This window comes from Astatotilapia calliptera, chromosome 23, assembly GCF_964374335.1.
Source record: "Astatotilapia calliptera chromosome 23, fAstCal68.1, whole genome shotgun sequence".
Taxonomy (NCBI): Eukaryota; Metazoa; Chordata; class Actinopteri; order Cichliformes; family Cichlidae; genus Astatotilapia; species Astatotilapia calliptera.
In genome coordinates this window covers 37,900,146-37,919,269 of record NC_137443.1, presented here as the reverse complement: position 1 = coordinate 37,919,269, position 19,124 = coordinate 37,900,146, and positions in this window count along the sequence as shown.

Sequence of the window (19,124 nt, the reverse complement as noted above, 5' to 3'; positions counted from 1 at the left end):
ATTTATAATTTATATATTCTGTATTCAGTTATGAAGGCTCTAATTGTTGTTTGCGAGCTGCCGTTTAGATGCTGTTGATGGGTCTGTATGCAATGATGGGCGTAGCTGCGGGAAGTTTGTTTTTTTTGTTGATGAGTGAGTATAGGGGTGGGATTTAATAAGTTTTCTTCGTCCCACTCCTTTTTCAGGCAATTTTTGTTTTTTGTTTTGTGCATTTTATGTTCAATATAGGTATTTGTTGTGCCTGAAAATGAACAAATAAATGAATGAAATGAATGAATGAACTCTTAAAAGCAAGTTGGTATAACGGGGCATTACTATTTAAAAGGAAGCCACTGATTTTACCAGCCTTATCTCCACACGCAGATCCCTCCAAAGCTGAGGGGCCCTGATGGCAAAAGCACAGTCACCTTTAGATTTAAGCCTCAACTTTGGAACAGCCAGAAGGGCCGCACATGAGGATCTAAGGCTGCAAACTGGCTCATATGGGGTCAACATTTGTGCTCTATAGCTTGAGGCCAGAACCAGATGTGCTTTAAAAGTGATCAGTAAAATCTTAAAATCAATTCTAAAAAAGTCCAGGGAGCAAGTAAAGAAAAGCTAGGATTGCAATGATGCTGTCTGCTAACCAGTGCTGCTGCATCCTCAGTAGTTGATTTGGGCAATTGAAGACAATGCATGATCAGTTCAGAACTTATCAGTCACTATGTCCACCACTCGTTTTACTATATAAACCTTGGTGAAAAATTTTAATGCACAATTTCCAAAGGAATTCTGTATTTTATGTCAGCTTAATAGCTAAAAAAAATCCAAAAAAAAAATCCAATTCAGATTCTGTCAAATCTTCAGAGATTAGTAGCTTTAGTTAGTCTCATACCACTTATGTGGGAATGCCCGCCTTGTACAATTACTTACAACCAGTTTCAATAAATGGGAAGACATTCTTTGGAACAACCTTAGGATGGCAAGACATCAAAGTAAACTTGCTTCACAGAAATGTGGAATACTGAAATATAGCACTGAAAACCCCAAGCTGAAGGCTGCTGAGGAGTCTAGTCTAACATGTTCAGAGCCTTGGAATTGTACAGAAAGATCAAAAGCAAGGGTGTCAGTTGGTTCACTGGAATAAGGCATAAGCAAATTAAATTGTTGGATCCCGAGCTTCAAATGGAGATAAAGTGCGGCCTAACAGAGAAAACTGAAGTTAGGTGAAGGCTTCACATGTGGTTAAGGATAGAAGGAAATGGACAGAGCACTGTAACCTTAGATCATAGATGGATGTAGCCATTGTTTTATTTGATACACACTTTAAATGTTATCATCTGTTTCTTTTTTTATTTTTTGGGATGTGTGTGTAAAGTGGACAGAGTATATCGAAAAAGATTCTCAAATTTTACTTGCCAAAATGGAAGTAACACCTGCCAAGGAAGTTTGTTCTCCAGTCTTGGTGACAGTTTTGTTAGTTAGAGTGCAATGAGTATCTACAGCCATCTTTAAAAACCTGTCCATTGTTTGTGCCTGCATTTCAGCCGCTGGTGTTGGAGATCTTCTCAAAGCTGATGGAATTATGAACACAGAAATGTACTCAGATTTTGATCCATCACTATTCTTGAAGACTACTTCAAGAAACTACAGGAAAAGTTGTCTAAGAGAGTTTAGGCCATGCTCTAGAATAAAGTTGGCCATACCAAATGTGGCAGGGTGAATGTTATTTCTCGATTCAACCCACTTTCGGCCTGGCACATTAGGGGGGTGCTGGTATAAATAGTGGCCATTTGAGCATTCCTGGATCGCTTACCTGTGATCTCCTTTTTGGTCACCTGACTTCCCTTGGTGTTGCAGAGATCATTTGCGGGTTATCCTTCTGAAGCCTCCATCGCGGCTGGTCGTAGCTGTAGAAGTCTGCTATGAGCCACTCCATTCATGATTCATGACACTGTTTACTCAGAAGTGTGGGCCTTAGTTTTACAGAACGCTATGTTAACTGAAGTGCTGCTGCTTTGCTTTTACCGTCTGTTCCTGTTGCGAGGTTACTTTTCCTGCTGCTGCCAGCCTTTAAAGTGGACGTCGGCGTGGACAACGGCCATATGCATGCTACGCGAGTCAGCTGGCGTGCATATTGATTGACTGGAAGATTAACTTGTAGTCGGGCAGACGGCAAGTTGGAGCAATACGGCGATTCCGTTACGCTACTGGTGGGAGGCCCTTTTTCTAGCTGCAGATCACCAGTGTGGTCCTGCAGTTGGGTTATCCCCCAGCGCCGCATATTAGTTCTGTTGTAATCTATTAAAATGTTCTTTGTTTCTTTTATTCAGATGCGGAGTGCCGACGTGGAGGAGACTAGGGTGCCTTGGTGGTGGGATCTTTTGAGTGTACGCACCTGCCTTTTTTGGTTTATTAGTGTGAGTGTGTGATAGTGTGCTGCACTTGTGTCTTGGTGAGTTTTCCTTTTTTGAGTTTGTGCGTGGCATCCCTGCCCCTCCACTGGTAAGCCTCGGCTCTGAATACCCTTTTAAGCATATTTGTACATTGATATTTATGATGGTGCTTTTATATGCTGTTTTAAATAATTAATAAATTGTCAACTTGTTTTATCATTGAACCTCGTCTCTGTACTGAGTATAACAAACCTAACTGCCTTCTTGGTGATTAGTGTTACTTCCAGTATTCTCTGGGTGAAATTCCCAGGGTGGCGTTGTCTTTTAAACTGTGAAGAGTATTTACTTTATTCCCAACTCGTGCTGCTACACAAATATTGACTTTCAAGCTTGTATTTATTTTTGCACATTTCATGGGCTCACTGTACCTATTTTACATTTTCCTGGGAACATAGAAAGGAACGAGGATTCACTTAAGCCTTGTGGACAATATAGAACTACAAAACAAACTAAAACAGCATGACACAGACACAGTATAGAAGTCTAGTCCTGCTGTACATGTCAGAACACCTGTGGCCATGACCCTAGCTTTTCAACCTGGTCTTGGTTTACAATGGATAGTTTCCCCTTTATAACAAATTTTACAATTCTAACCCATAAACCTGCTTCTTAACATAAGAATGTTGGACATGGGGTTTGACTTTGACTAGCGTTTGACTTGATTTTGGAGCCAGCCTCGTGGCCATTACAACAGCTGCTATTAGCACTTCACTTTTTGTATTTGGAGGCTGATATTTGAGTGCAACTCAATGTGACATGTACCATGTAAACATACTTATCACTTTAGAATGTGCAACCTTTTTACGGATAGTTTGGAGAGTACATTTATTACACAGTTCCATTTGCTAAATCCTTTGAAAGAATGAATAAAACAGCTTCTAAACTCCGCAAACAAAATACTGGATATAAAATATTTGTAAATAGAAAATAAATCTATAAATAGTTTGAGAAAAGCGAAAAGAATAAATTTAGGTAAATATGCAATAATTATACTAAAGAACAATCAACTATATTTTAAAGGTAAAGCTTGAAACAACATAACTTTCAATTTTTTAATTATGAATTGGCATCATGAGGATAGGTTATGACTTCTTTCTAATGTTGGCTTACATATTATTAAACATGTTAAAAATTTAATGAAAAGAAGACACACTTTTTCAAAGAAGTCTAAGAAGAAATAAATATAGATGAATATAGTGTACAAGGGCTTCTTTCCCTACTTCAAACATCTCTGAAGATTAAAGATAACCATCATTTCTTATTACATTAATAAGGAGAATGTGCAAGGTCTTCTGGGAATTTCACTGGTGCATAAAATATGAACCTGATTATCAAATCAAGTACCAAGAATCATCATTTGGACAAAGACTTTAAAAGATGTTAGAACATAATGACTTATTCTTATCATTATATAAATAAATTTTTCATTTAAAAAAAAAAAGTCTATGCAGCTGCCTCACAGCAAGCCACTTGAAGCAGATTTCTGCTCCATTTCTCTTGAGATTTGTGATTTATGATTACCTGTATGAGTAAGTCTTTCATCAGGAACTATTTTTTTCTGCTCATCAGTGCTAGGAAAGGCCTTGATTTGTGACTGGCTGTGTGTAATGACACTAGCAGAAGATGAAGTCACATTACAGCTGTCTGCTGGGATCATTTGTCATGGGAATGGTGGCATTAACAAAATCTGGGCAGGTATCAGTCACCTGGCAGAGGCGCTTCCATCGGCCCAGTGTCACTAGTGTGTCTTTGTAATGTATTACAGGATTATTTTTTCTTAATCTACCTTTTTAAAGGTTGTGTGTTTATGGTGGTGCACATGTAGTCAAAAGATGGCATGAATTTCTTCACTTCCTTGAAAGAAAAAAAGCCACATTGTTCCTATCATTAATTAAATCCTCCGCTATGTTTGAACTGCTGTCTTTTCTGTATAGTATCCATCAGGGTTGACTGAGAGTTGAAATGTTGTGCAACTCTGAATAAATCATAGGGGAGAAAAAAAGCGGAAGTAGTACTTGTTGTTCTTCATTTTATCTTCTGTGAAAATCAAGACCCTGGCACCCGCTGAAATTATTCATGCAGCTGTGTACGGTGTCTTCTCTTCCTGCGTGAAGCCATTGCGAGGATCTGGGCAAGTATCAGTCACTTGCTCATGGCATTTTCATCTTCTCCATGACATGAGAATGTGTGGGTGTGACACCAGACTGATGTATCTGGACTCATTGCAGCTGAGCATGAATTGCTCACAAGGCGATTTTGAAAGAAATCATTCTTCCCTGAGGCAGAATTTTCCTCAAATTATATCAGCTTAAAAAGAAGGTTATGTTGCCTTTAGGAGTGTTAGCCCTTTAATCTCTACCTACCCCTGCATGTGTTTTTAACACTGGAATGGACAGGTTTTACCAGCAACCCTAATGCTCATTTTAAATGAAAGTAGAGATGCAATGGGTTCTGCTAACAACAAATAAAATTAAGCAGGAGATGTAGCTGACAGGGAGATGCAGATAATAAAGCACCCTAGACACCCCAATATTCAATGATGATGTAATTGGTGCTAACAGAACTAAATGTCAAATATAATGCTGCTCTCAGTGCAGACATTAGAAGAGGTTAGGTGAGACTGTGAACACATGGCTGCATATTGTAACCCCTCAGTGAACACAGGGACAGCCAACTAAAAGCAATATATACACAATTTTGTAAATATGTTCAGCAGCATGGCTCAGGTCAGTGATGTTTCATTTTTATGAAATGATTTTCCTCACGGGGCAGACATGGAATATGACCTAAAACATGGTCTCAATCAAACCCTTGCATAGTACTCTGTATCAGAGTCGTGAAGTCGTGAGCCACCTCTCATTTCTTTGTATTTTGTAAGGTAAATGACATGCTAGGTGCTAGGTGTAGCGATTTAGTGATAACAAGAGCAAGCATACATAAAAATACAGCATATAAAGCAAAAACACAGTTTGTACAATTCTAATACGCATGAAATTTCAATATAGTATGGCCAGCCTTTATTCCTCAACATGCCTAAAAGAGTTTAGGCAACTTTCTTGTAATTCCTTTTAGTCTTCAGGTATAGTTCTCCAGGCTTACAGTTCTTTCGAGCCCTAAGCCATGAGAAAGCCTCAAACATGGACGCTGATGGAAGTTTTTCATTGTATGTTTTTCTATCCTCCTACATTTGGACTGGATTGATAGTGTTTTGGAAGCTGCTCCATATTTTCAGCATGTGCTGCATGATGGATCAAAATCTGATGGTACTTTTCTGCATTCATATTTCCACCAATTCTGACAAAATCCCTAACACTGCTGGCTGAAATGCAAACACAGACCATGACAGAGCCTCAGATGGTTGTAGATACTTACCTTAGACTCGCTCCTGACATCACTCATATTGATGACAATTCAACCAAAATTTTCAGATCTGGATTTATCACTCCATGGAAGCAAAACTCAAAGAAATAAGGGGCAGCTCTTTTTACAGATATTTAATGGGGGGGAAAAAGTTAAAAAAGAATTCACTTGTCAAGCACAAAATGTAAATCTACTATGAAGTGAAAAATTATGTAAACAGCTACAATCTCTCTCATGTTATTATTAAAATAAGCATAAAATTCTATAGAGTTCTATATATCTGATGATTATATTAAGTATTTTGTTTTTGTATTTCGGGCATTTACCAACTATAGATCAAAAGAGTATGAATGGTCTTTTTTTTTTTTTAAAAAAATGGGGGAATCTGTTATATTCTATACATTTATAACAGGTTTTTTGTGTGATTAAAAAAAAATCCAAACAAACTACACTTACTTAAGCAATTTTGGGGCTAAACTTAGCCTGGAAACGGTTATCAGACTCAATACAGCAAAACCAGAAAGTTTAATAATATTTATTTTATTTGACAGATTCTAGAGTCTTAACATTGGTTGCCAACCAAGAAGAAGAAGAAGCTGTGAGCCAGGAGGGAGGGGGTGAATGAGCGAGTGAGTGATTCGTTCGTTCGCTCTATGATTCAGCACAGGAGGGAGGGGGTTAGTGAGTCCTGAGTGATTCGTTCGCTCTATGATTCAGCACAGGAGGGAGGGGGTTAGTGAGTCCTGAGTGATTCGTTCGCTCTATGATTCAGCACAGGAGGGAGGGGGTGAGCGAGTCCTGAGTGATTTGCTTACGCTTACGATTCAACACAGGAAGGGAGGGGGTGAGTAGCTCAAATGTGCTGTTAGCATGTTAGCAGAGCGATGCTACTATGAAGCGAGAAGCTATTTTCTTGATTTGAGTTTCTACTCAGGGTTTTTTCTTCCAGTTCAGAGCAGAAATGCTTTTGTTAAGAAATTGGCTGTTATTTCCCCCCCCACAATTTTAATTATAAGCTAGATATATATTTCTACTAAGCGAATTAGTTTGCTAACAGAAACAGGGATGAGTCAGTTGGGCTTGTGAATCATGATTCACGAGTCAGTAAAGTGATTCTCGAGTATTGAACGATTTGTTCACGAATCGAACATCACTACTTGCATCATCAGCTGCTTGTATAGACATGTAGACATGATATTTTATGGCACATAACGGACACATAGAATCTGTTTTTGTTTTTGATAAAAATGCAAGTCAAATTAATTTGAGTGATTAACTGTGGCAATTACCAGGAAATGCCAATGACTCTAATCTGTGCACAGATACAGTTTACTGTAACTATACATCTTAGTTTGCTAGTTTGCACTTACAGCTAGAAAGCAGTTACAGCCCAGTGACAGCTAATATACAATAGGTTATTTGAGTTAGATCTTCAGAAAAATGATCATAATCAATGTAGATCTCTCTAAAGCCAGTTTTAAACCCAAACTAGCTCAAGTTATTATAACGGTCTGGTCAATTCATGACATTAATAACTCATAGTACACCACTCCCACGAGCTGCTGGTCAATCCTGAGGCCAGACGTCCTAAGCTAAAAAGACCAAACATCGTCAAGGGTTGCTGTCATGATACAGACAACACTCCTAGACACTTTGCTCTTACACCCTGAGGCCTCCACCAGTCTCTTGCATTGCCCTAGGTAGGAACCTGTCACACACTCTCGCCCATCAGAGATATAAACATTGTCACCACCCTTGCTGTTGTCCGAAAAGAGCGTGGTGACCTATTTCACACTAACCAAAAGAGAAGCACTGTCAACATACTTGCTACAATCTTAATGTATCCTTTTATTAAATACCAGCATGTCCTTGATTTCAGGCTATACATTCCTTCCTTTTTTAGAAGCATTCATATCATGAATACAAAAAGACAAACACTCAATGATATACCAAGGTATTCTGAGGCACAGCAGAACAAGTGATTATGTAATTTGTTTACATGCTTGGAGATCTTTCCCCTCAGCAGATTCTTACTAGTCTCTGTTGACAAAGCAGCAGATAAAAAGCCACTCCCCACAGCGTTTCTTTTCTGACAAGACACTCTGAAAAGGTAGACTGACTCTGAGGTTTGATGCCACGGTTCAAGTGTTTGAAACAAGGCTCTCAGGGATGATTAAAAGAAACGAGTCCCCTGCATTGCAATTGAAGATGACTTTCCAGTGTCAGAGCTGTAAGATCACATGACAACAGAGCACTCGAGTCAGCTCTTTATGTTTTTAACGACTCCATAATGAAACCTCAGCACAAATGCAAACAGACCACAAGGACAGCAAGGAGTGAGCGTCCTACTGTAAGAACTGTAAAAAATTTAATCCCATATAGAAAAAAAAACCAAACAAAAAAAGAAAGCAATAGAAATGAACATCTGCAGAGTATTTTTGATATTGAATAAACACAGGGCTTACTGTATGAGATCCACTGACCGGAGATGCCTAAAAGCAGCAGTTTTACAAGCCTGCCACTGGTGAGCTCTTCAGTCTTGAGGACTACATATAAAAAGGAGGCCACCAAAATTCTGCTTTGTGTGCTGTATTTTCCATGTTAGCATTTTTGATATCATCAAGTTTGGAGCCAGAACATGCAATATTTAAACCAAAGGAGGGTTATCAGTTAAGTTATCAGCTGATGCAGGCAAGGTTGAATAGCAAACAAAGTTCATTTGTAGCACAGACAAACTGGGGCCCGTTCTTCGTACGTCGCTTACTACATCCAAGATCAAATGACACATCCAAGATCAAATCATCGCGCTAACCGTGAGCTCGCTAATCCGGTTCCCCGAACACACCTGCTGTTGACGATTACTACAGCTGGACGCAGGAATGTGACATCACTGGGTGTCGTAAAAGGGGCTACGCATCGATAGTAGAAACATTGATCGGCAACCCGCTGATTGGTCGGCGAAAATGTCGAAGGGGCGTGCTCAGTATTTTCCGGCAGCAAAGCAAGAACTCATGAGTGAGGGATTTCAGGAGTTTCAGAGTTTAATTAAAACGCAAGAGAACACTGCAAAGGCTGCAAAAGCAAGGAGAGAGGGCTGGCAGAAAGTTGCTGACAAATCAAACTCGTAGGTAATTTAATAATAATAATAATAATAATAATGTATTGGGTTCATATAGCGCTTTCCAAGGCACCCAAAGCGCTTTACGATACCACTATTCATTCACTCCCACATTCACACACTGGTGGAGGCAGCTACGGTTGTAGCCAGGCTGCCATATCGCGCCATCGGCCCCTCTGGCCAACACCAGTAGGCGGTAGGGTAGATCTATCATATGACACTATATTGTCCAATATCATATGGCATTATATTATATTATAATATGTTATATTATATCCCCTTTCACATTAGAGCCACAACAGGACCCACAAGAACATGGGAACAAGTAAAAGTGGAATACAGGAGTATTCTACAGAATGGTAATATTTATCTCTTAGATTGCTTTGCGTCTCTTGGCAAGGTAATACTGGCCTGTAATACTCTGTTAGTTTGTTCATAACAGCAACCAAGAAAAGGGCAGAGGAAAAAAAGACAGGTGGTGGTCCTGCACCCCCTCGTCAACAAGTTGGTTAAGTAAATAATACCCTCACGGGAATATCGATATCTCTCTATGAGCACACTGTCGCGCTGAGCTAAAGGATCCTGTCTATCCCGCAATATACGCTGAATTCTGAGGACTCTCCTTATCAATCTTGCACCTTCCGCAATGGGTTGGTCGCGTATACGGACAGGACATGGCTGCGACAGGCTTCCCAAATCCACCTTCGCTTTTATAGCCGTGGTCTCTCATCTTGATTACACGAAGTAATTTACAATTACTACTCTGAAATATGAATTACATCTGTAATAATCACATACATGTAATAGAATGTTAATAGTTCATTTCCCTTTTTTAGGAAATGACCTGTATGTATCTGTGTGACATCAATAAAAGGATCAAGTGCTGCATTATCTTTAGTTACATTGATAATATTTATTTATGGTGAAACAGTGGAGAAATATCGCTGTTGCTTTCGTATAAATGAAGCGGACATACCTGCGTGGCCGCGATCTAATCCTGTTTACATAAAGTAAACCTGCTCCCGAGCAGGTTTACGCTTACGGCTCTGTTGCTATGACAGCAAGTCCCGGATGAGCTTCGGGGAACCGACTGATCCAGGATCACGCGAAATCGTCAACAATCTAATCCGGCTAACCTACTTAGCGAGGTACGAAGAACGGGCCCCAGGTCGACTATAAATTCAGGCAGTCAGAACTGCAAAAAAACAAAACAAAAAAAGAACAGAAGACTAAAACATTTGCACTGAATGGTAGCAAAGAGAGCATTGTGGCAATGTGAAGGTGGCAGGGCTAAGTATTTGCAGAGGTACTGATTACTGAAGCAGTTGCAGCTGGTGAAGCTGTAACACACCTGTCCCCCACTCCAACAGAAAAAGCAGAAAGGAAAATATTCACTTTAGGACTCTCAACACTGATCCAGATTGTGATTGAAGCACTTGTGACTTAAATCATGAAAACATGCACTGGTGCTAAATATACAATGATATAGAAAGACTAAAATAATACAATTTTACCTCAGACACGCAGCTATTTGCTGCTCTGGGTCAACGGTTCTCTGAAATTATTTGTGGTCCCAACTCTGTGAACTGGAGTGGAATCGGTTCAGATTACAGATCAACCGTGATCCGTTACACAACAGTATCATGATCACACTTTTTGGATGATAACATATCTGAAAAACGATTCTGTGTTATTCAAAGTAAAATGTGGCCACAGTACAGACAACAAATGTATTATTGTTTTTGTGGTGTAGGACTTATACGCAACAAATTGTCAGTACAGTAAACCAAACTGCAAAGCTATGATTAAAACCTGGTAAATAGTTTTGACACAAGAACTAGAGCCTGAGCAAGGCTGCCAGGTCATCTTAAATCGGTCATGTGATTTAGATGCATGGACGTGTCCGTTGACTCCAGAGGCCTAAGCCACTTTTCAGTTATTGATTTACTAGTACTCATTTTTAAAATGCCCTCAAAAACTCAATGGAACATTTTCACAAGAACAGCCTGTTTTATCACACACACACACACACACACACACACACACATACACACACACACACACACACTTTCCCTTTTCCATGCCCAAGCATTTCAACAAGTATCATCTGTATAATCTTGCTGATAGACAAACAAAAGGCACTGAAAATGTGCCTCTGCTGAGGCTTGGCAGGGGCTCCTGGCTTGACACAAAGAATAAAAGACAAATGATCTGTGTCTGTGTGAAAACACAGAAGTATGACAAAATGACAGAGGGGTTAATGTTGTCACATCAGTTGCCTTTCCCCCCCTTGTTCTGCAAGCTAAATGAAACAAAAACAAATTTAAACAAAAAAGAAACTTGAACTCTGGCATAAATGACATTGCATATTCAATGGATCCGGTGTTAAATTGCAACATAAAACATATCTGCTCATAAAGTATAATTTTGTCAGCAGCTACTTGTTAAAGTAATGCAAAATGATTCTGGAAACATGCAGGGATGTCATATTGGGTTGTTTTCTCTATTATTTAGATCCTTTTTTTTTCATCCTGTAAAACTTTTTTCAGCGCTCTTTGTCTGACAGGCTTAATTAGACTAGCACTGAGCACACACAATCTGTGTTATTTTCTAGTCTTTAGGAGGTAAAGATTGTCAGGGTAAGAAAAAACAAGTGAAAAATATCACTTGTGATGTTTCGGAAAACACTAAACCTTTCAAGGCTAATTTAAAACTGCATAGCAGCGAATTGTTGAGCTTTTGCAATTGTTAACATCATAATGCACTCTGTGCATTAAGGCTACCTTACCAGAGTAGGTATAGGTTTTAGAAAATGGACATACCATGGGGTATGTGGGTGTGAGTTACAGGAAAAGCAGATGTGAAGTATATGTTGTAGCACATTGTATTTGTGGCCATGAACTTTACCTGTGAAAGAGTATTTTTGCCAAACAGCTGTACAGGACTACTGTAAGCTCTTACTTCCTGTGTGGGCTGCACATTTGAGAAGGACTAGGGGCATCCAAGGTGATGTTAAGACATTGCAGTTGGATGAGGCTGCAGATATTGCAAATTGTTTCCTTTTGTCAAGGTGTCTCAGAAACAGACCAAAGTGTTACATCTATTTTTTGGTGCTTTCCAGTTCTCCTGTATTGTTCCCATTTCAGACATTTTGTCTTGCCTTAAATTTTTTTCTCTTACATAGGTGATTCCCAACAACTAGGGTGATTTTAATGAAAAAGCAGGTACACCGTCAATACCCCAAATGTGTTTTAAAACAAAAGAGTAAGACGTGTCTGTTAAACTTTCACAAAAGTGAAATTGGAAGTCTGGACAGAAAAGCACAGATCTTCAAAAAGTAAAACTCCAGTGGTTGATGGGCATGCTGGCAGATAGATATGAGCCGGCATCTTCGGACTGATTGAGAGATAGAAGGTGATAAGTCAAAATGCAAAAAGTCACAGCAATCATATGCATCTGGAAGTGGAAATTGCTATTTCATCCTGAAACATCCACTGACTGAGACTGCTGCAGAACAGGGTTGTAATTTTAACAGGCTGGAAAATGCGGAGTAATGCAAGCTTGAGAGGTTGTTTCATTGGTCAGCTTACATAACAGGTGACTGGATGACAGACATCATCATTCCTGTATTCTCAGTGATTGCGCTCATCCACTGTCTATTATGTACTATTTCTTGGCAAGGCTTACATTTAAAGTGTACCCACAAATTACATCCAACCTATGTAGCGTGTATAATGAGGTTATGATGAGGTTAGAACAAGAGAAAAGTTCGACCTGTGTGGACCGACTGATTTACAACCTCAGTCAAACCCAAAAGTTCATTTGTGTCTCCTTATTGAATGTATGATGTCAAAAGCTCAGCGAGTTTAGCAGGGTTTGTTGGTAAGCCACAATGAACTGAAAACATGTTGTTTTTATACTTCAGCAGGACTGAAAAGTTTACATATATTCATCATGGGCATGAATTTTATAATTTTTCCAAAACATCCAAAACATACTCTGTTGGATTGAGAACTGATATCTAGAGGCAATACTTAGAAATGCTAATTTGGTGTTAGGGGGGCAAAAGTGTGCCAAGAAAAATGCCTCACAACATTACACCACCACCACCAGCCTGGACTGTTCATACAAGTCCTGATGGATTCATGCTTCCATGTTGTTTACACCAAATTCTAACCCTAAATTTGAATGTTGCAGCAGCATCAACTCCTCAAGGTAGGCAATGTTTTTTCTTAAATTTTGTGTTGCCCAATGTTGGTGAACCCTTGCTAATTGTAGCCTCAGTTTACTGTTCTTAAATGACAGTGGCACCAGGTGTGTTCTTCTGCTGTTGTAGCCCTTCTGCATTCAGTGTGTTGTGCTTTGAGATGTGCTCTTCTACAAACCGTATTTGTAACAAGTGTTTATTTGCTCTTGGCTTCCTAACAACTTGAAGCAGTCTGGCTATTTTACTCTGACCTCTGACATCAACAAGGCAGTTTCAATCAGGGAACTGCCTGGATGTTTATACCCTATAGAAACCCTACTGGATAGTTTCTTTTTTTCATTCTCCATAAACCCAGCAGTTCCTGAAATACTGAGATGAGCCCATCTGGGATCAATAACCATGCCACGTTCAAAGTTGCTTAAATTTCTTTTTTTCCCTATTCTGTCACTTAGTTTGAACTTCAAGTTGTTTTTCTACCATGTCTACATGCCTAAATCCATTACTGTGCTGTCATGTGATTGGCTGATTATATATTTGATTTATAAGACTTTCAACAGGTGCAGCAAAGTAGCCAGTGAGTGTAAACAGTGAAAATTAGCTACTTTAGAGATAGAAGAGATCTTTCATTAAACTCTATGCTAATTTTGAGTGTGATGCCAGTAATACAAAAATGGTGGCAAAAGCCTGGACAAGCTGTGCAGGGCCTAATGAAAAGGAGAAAGTGGAAAAACTCAAAGCTAATTTGGTTAATAACACAAGTTTTTATATAAGAGTCATCTCAGAGAGGGCTACTTCTTTCAGAGCTCACCACTCTAAAAGACTGCTAATAGTAAATGGAATGCATTTATGCAAGACTAGTGTCTTGCATAAAGTGACTAGACTCTAGTGTCATTGACCCCTCAAAGCACTTTAAACTTCAAGCCTTATCATTCGCACATTTTATTTGTCCTCTATACATACGTGCAGCGCTTTAAACACAAACAAACATAGGCTGTTCAGTTGCTTGTATGGGGAAATTGTTCACTTTAATTCCATTCTTCATTGTCAACTTCACAACAAAATGAAATTTTCCTCACCAAATTGTGCTTAATCATTAATCAATTTAATGGATCTAGAGGACTGCACAATGGATGTAGAAATTGGTGTGTTATTTAGGTCTGCAGATAGAATTGTAATATTTTACTAGTCACAATCATTTTATTGGAGCAGAAACACTTCTTAAAACCACTGTCAGATCAAGTGCGCATGCGCCAACCAGCGTGCAGCCTGTTACAGTCGCTCCTGCTTTTCTCTTAGTTTAGCTCTTTTTTCTTACGTATTCTTTTTTTTTCTGACTTGTATTTTCCTCCGTTTTCTATCTCTTACTTAATCATGTGGATTGAGAGAGTTTTTGTTCTTCTGGTGGCCGTGGAACTGTTACTTTTATCATGGAACGGGACCGCGGCACATCTCCTACACGCACGGACTGTTTACTCCAGAGATCAGCTGATCGCCCTGATGCCGGCCGGCTCGCTGGCCAGGCCCGCAGAAGTGCCCGCAGAAGTACCAGCTGAAATTTGGAGGAAAACACATCGGGGATGCAGAGGTCAAGGACAGAAGAGAAGAAAAAAGGTGACGGTGAGACAGCGGAGGCTCGAAGCGAGGAGGAGGTTTAAACCGTGTCTGCCGTCTATCGTGATGGGAAATGTGCGATCGTTGGCAAGTAAAATCGACGAGCTCTCAGCACTGGTACGGAGTCAGAGGGAATACCGAGAGTGTAGCCTGATGTGTTTCACCGAATCATGGCTGCACCAGGTCATTCCCGATGAGAATGCTTCCGTGGAAGGCTTCCACACTGTTCGGGCGGACAGGGACAGCATCGCTAGCGGTAAGCGTAAAGGAGGTGGGCTTGCTGTTTTAGTTAACAACCGGTGGTGTAACCCTGCCAACATAACAATCAAAGAAAGGATTTGTTGCCCGGACACTGAACTGTGTGCTGTTGGACTCAGGCCGTATTATTTACCCAGGGAATTCTCTCACGTCATCTTGGTGGCTGTCTATGTTCCCCCCTCTGCTAACCCCACAGCTGCATGTGACACTATCCACTCTGCCATAGCTCGGCTACAGACTCAGCACCCGAGTGCCTTTATTGTGATCTCGGGTGACTTCAACCATGTATCACTGGACAATACACTACCAACATTCAAACAATATGTGGACTGTCCCACCAGGGGAGAGAAAACTTTAGACTTACTGTATGCTAATGTCAAGGATGCATACAGCTCCTCCTCCCTCCCCCCACTTGGTAGGTCAGATCATAACCTGATTCACCTCACCCCCCGCTATGTGCCAATTGTGAGGAGGGAACCTGTGACCACCAGGACTGTTAGGAGGTGGTCAGAGGAGGCAATAGCGGAACTACAGGGCTGTTTCGAGGTGACCGACTGGGAAACACTCTGTGAGCCTCACGCCGAGGACATCAATGGGCTTACTGAGTGTATCACAGACTACATAACTTTCTGCACCGACTCCATTGTTCCAGCTCAGACTGTTCATTGTTACCCAAATAACAAGCCGTGGGTGACTAAGGACATCAAAGCCCTCCTCAACAACAAGAAGAGGGCTTTCAGAGGGGGCAACAAAGAGGAGGTGAGGAAGGTCCAGGTGTTACTAAAGGACAAGATCAGAGAGGCTAAGGACAATTACAGGAGGAAGCTGGAGTGGAAACTCCAGCAGAACAGCATGAGAGAGGTGTGGAGGGGCATGAAGACCATCACTGGATTCAGGCCAACCAACAGCAGGGGAGCTGAGGGAGGTGAGAATAGAGCCGACGAGTTGAATCTGTTTTTCAATAGATTCGACACCACAGTGTCTGCTCCTACCCCCACAACCTCACCTGCAGTCAGCCTGGAATCCAGAGCCACACCACTGTGCCAGCCTCTCTCTTCACATGTTGCCTCCTGTGAGATTCCTGACACCCCTCCCCCACCCATCACCTTCACTCAATACCAGGTTGAGATGCAAATGAGGAGACTTCACTCAGGCAAGTCTGCTGGACCAGACGGAGTGAGTCCCCTTGTCCTCAAGGCCTGTGCCCCCCAGCTGTGTGGAGTCTTTCATAAACTGTTTATGCTGAGTCTGAGTCTGCAGAGGGTCCCGGTGATGTGGAAGACATCATGCCTCGTCCCTGTACCAAAGACGCCTCGTCCCAGTGGCCCCCAGGATTATAGGCCCGTGGCACTGACCTACCACATCATGAAGACCCTGGAAAGGCTCATCCTGGACCAGCTGCGACCCATAGTAAGACCACATCTGGATCCCCTTCAGTTCGCTTATCAGCCTCGTCTCGGAACAGAGGACGCCATCATCTACCTGCTCAATCGTGTCTACACCCATCTGGACCAGCCGGCGAGCACTGTGAGGGTCATGTTTTTTGACTTTTCCAGTGCTTTCAACACCATCAGGCCGACCCTCCTGGGTGATAAGTTAGCAGCGATGCAGGTGGATGCTTCTCTGGTGTCCTGGATTGTTGATTACCTGACAGGAAGACCACAATATGTACGTCTCCCACAGTGTGTGTCTGACAAGGTGATTAGCAACACAGGGGCACCACAGGGGACTGTCCTCTCCCCCTTCCTCTTCACCCTCTACACCACAGACTTCAGCCACTGCACAGAGACCTGCCATCTTCAGAAGTTTTCTGATGACTCTGCGGTGGTTGGATGCATCAGCAGGGATGATGAGACAGAGTACCGGGCTGTGGTCGACTCCTTTGTCACGTGGTGTGAGCAGAATCATCTGCAGCTCAACGTGGCAAAGACCAAGGAACTGATCGTGGACTTCAGGAAGACCAGGAAACACTTGACCCCTGTTTCAATCCAGGGGGTCAGTGTTGACATTGTGGAGGACTATAAATACCTTGGAGTACACATTGACAATAAACTGGACTGGGCTAAAAACACCACAGCACTTTACAGGAAGGGCCAGAGTCGTCTCTATTTTTTGAGGCGACTGAGGTCCTTCAACATCTGCCAGAAAATGCTGAGGATTTTCTATGAGTCTGTGGTGGCCAGTGCGATCCTCTATGCTGTTGCATGCTGGGGGAGCAGGCTGAGGGTCGCAGATGCCAACAGACTTAATAAACTGATCCGTGAGGCCAGCAATGTTGTGGGGATGGAGCTGGACTCCCTCAAGGTGGTGTCGGAGAGGCGGATGCTGTCCAAGATAAAGACAATGTTGGATAACACCTCCCACCCACTCCATGACATGTTGGTCAGTCACAGGAGCTCGTTCAGTGAGAGACTGAGATTACCGAAAAGCACCACTGAACGACACAGGAAATCATTCCTGCCTGTGGCCATCTCCCTGTACAATGCATCCACTTAACACACTGTTTGCTGCTACAACTACACATGTTTCTTTTCCAAATATTTATTTATAAGTGACTTATGTATGTATGTATGTATATATATGTATATATTGTACTATTCTTAGTTAGCGTATTGTCTGTCTTGTCTTAATGTTGGTTTAAAATGGAGCACTGTAACAAAAAATAATTTCCCCCAGGGATCAATAAAGTATTCTGATTCTGATTCTGATTCTAAAACTGCAGTGCTGCATTCACATATGCAAAATTCTGTCACGCAAAGACAAATAAACAAACAAACAAAAAAAAAACATATCTAGTCCTCTATCCTTTTGGGAAATCATGGAGACTGCATCTTCCAGGCATGGAAAACGGGAGTATCTGACTTTTTAATTGGCAATTCACAGGTGGTATGGGGATGCATTACTGCACATGACATGGGTAATCTGCATTTGTGAAGGCACCATTCACGCTGAATGTTAAGTTCAATGCCAACACGTTTCCATCCAGACAAGGTCATGTCAAGGAAGGCTTTCACTTATTTATAATAAGATAATACTAAACCACATTCTGTGTATATTAAAGCAGCATGACTCTGTAGTAAAACTTTAGTCTATGAAATGATTGTGACTATTGAAATATTACAACTGGCCTTCCTAGAGTTCATACCTTTCATTTACTGACGACATTCAGCACCCTACAAAAGTACAAAAGTGTTTGAAATTTTTCCCATTTTTGCTTGATACAGAAACCTCACATATTCAAAGCTGAGTTTAGAGCATTGTTAAAAGAAGAGGATATATAAGTGTCACGTCATGGCCTAGGGGTAACCTAGACATAACATGAACTCTAACTCCCTCTTCTCCGCAGTAGTAAACATGCCCTTTTCTGAGCTTTTTCAAAAATGGAGCATAAAATGAGTAATGGAGAAAATGAAAAAAAAAATACTCAGACTCAATTTTAACATTTAATAGTTTTTTCTTTGTAATTATTTTTAAAAATATATATATATTTGTGCTTTCGATTATTTACACAGTTGATCACTATTTTGGAAACAGTCATGACCTTCAAAAGGCCAGTGACCTTCAGTTTGTTTTCCCAACATGAACTCACCAAAACCATTATAAAGGTGCCAACATTAAACCTCTGCATTACTCTCATACTGAAAAATCCAGCCTGGTTGAAAGAACTGAAGCACATCAGTGAAATGGTCTTGTCCAACTGTAATGTTTTATTCTTTCATTTGCAACCCCAGGTTGTGTTATCAGTTGTACTTCCTATAAAATTCCAGGTTTGCGCTCACGTGACACATATCCTGAGACTATCCAGGATGTATATGTCATGTGGTTGAGTGGAAGGGAACTCATCTATTTTCTGCTTGGAGTAGGTCTGCATCTCAACCTCCATCATAGCTGGGGGTTTTGTCTGTATGTATGCGTTTATGTGTGTGTTTTGCGCAAGTGCTGTTGCCATCTTATCTTTCTCCAGCATCAAAATATGAGCCAAAGCACATCAGTGAGTGTAATTGCACTTCTGTCTGACTACCGCCGACCCGAACCGCTCTTCTTCCATTCCCTGCTTACTCACAAGCACGCGGAAGGTAGTGCTTGTATGCATGTTTGTGTATTTCACGAAAAAAGAAGACCAAATTAAAGT